We start from the raw sequence: 1,641 nt of genomic DNA, 5'->3' as shown, positions 1-1,641 counted from the left end.
CTAACTTCAGGGTTATAAACCAGGATCCAGTAGATTCTGTGCCAAATTGGACTCTCCTCAAAAGTGCATTTAAAAACACTTTGACAGTGTGATGGAAGCACCCACAGGAATGACGAGGTGCCTTTGCTTCACTGTCCAAAGTGAACAATTATTTGGAAGGGGCTGTTGTTGTCAGAAAGGGTCCGTGGTGAAGGATACGACCCTACAGGCAGTTTGAACCTTCTATGTCAGGGAGAAGCAGGTGAGTCTGGGCTGCCTGTTCCTCTGGGAGGAGGTGCTGGCTCCAAAGAATGAGACAGTGGAGCTGGACAGAGGGTCAGTTGCAGTTGGGACAGGAGGGCACAGTGGGGAAGACCCTGTAATGCTGGGCCTAGACACATGTGCTGGGATGAGGGCAGAGTCAGTGCTCAAGGACCCCCACGGCGAGGGACAGGATGGCCCCTGGGAGAGGAGGCCCACAGAGAGTCCCAAAATGTGTTTCATACTCATTTTCACCTGAGTTCTTTAAGCCTGCTTTTAGTGCTTTGGCCACAGAGAACTTCCTATCACTTGAGAGACATTTGAGAAGATAGATGAATTAATAGACATGAGATCTGCCTCAGGCCGGGAGGAGAGGAAAAGTTTGGGCTCTAGAGGAATTCAGAGCAGGGGTCTAGTCCCAGCTCTGTCACTTATTAGCTGTGTGAACTAGGGACATTACCAAATTTTATGAGCATAAGTTCTTCATCAGTGAAGTGGGTTTGATAATCCTGATCTTCTAAGACTGTTGGAATGTGGGCAATGTGTGTAAAGCCTCAGACACAGCGACTACTGTGCATTGAGATTTTAATGAATGGCAGTTATTACTACAGTTATTTTTTTTGTTTGATTTTATTTTTTGGATCTCTGATGACACTACCCCTTCAGTTACGATGGGTTTTGTTTGTTTGTTTATTTGATTGTTTCTGTTTGTTTTATATTCTAAGAAATGTGCGTGAATATGCAGTGCTGTAGGACACAGAACACCACATTAGTTAAAGTTCGGCCTAGAAAGAAAAATATAAACCAGTAATATCTTCCCCCTAGAGAATACATTACTTAATTTGGATGTTGGAGAATCCTCCCCATTTGGGTGAAACTCAAAGATTCTAGAATGTGTGCCTGAAACCAACTCCTTCCCTCCCTCCCAGCTGCCCTTTGATACAAACCACCCCTATTTTCATTCATTTAACCCCTACCAAAAGCAAGCCCTCCCTTAGAGTTTTCCAAAATATACTGATGATGACTAAGTTAAATGCCCTTCTAATGTAACAGGGTATGAATCCCCCAGCCCAGGGGAATGAGTGTCAGCACAGTGGCTTGATCAGAATCAAAACAAAGATGGCAGCTTCACCACTAAATTACATTGGCAGTCCTAGCCAGAACAATTAAGCAAGAAAAACGAGTAAAATGAGCCCAAATTGAAAATGAATTTGTAAAATTATATCTATTGGTACATAGCACGATTCTGTATGCAGAAAGTTCCAGGATAGAAAGGAAGGAAGGAAGGAAGGAAGGAAGACAGAAAGGAAGAAAAGGAAAGAAAGAAAGAAAGAAAGAAAGAAAGAAAGAAAGAAAGAAAGAAAGAAAGAAAGAAAGAAAGAAAGAAAGAAAGAAAGAAAG

The sequence above is a fragment of the Galeopterus variegatus genome, unplaced genomic scaffold (assembly GCF_000696425.1).
Source record: "Galeopterus variegatus unplaced genomic scaffold, G_variegatus-3.0.2 Scaffold6767, whole genome shotgun sequence".
In the NCBI taxonomy this organism is placed as follows: domain Eukaryota; kingdom Metazoa; phylum Chordata; class Mammalia; order Dermoptera; family Cynocephalidae; genus Galeopterus; species Galeopterus variegatus.
The sequence above is the reverse complement of the archived record's forward strand: the minus strand, read 5'-3'. Positions refer to the sequence as shown.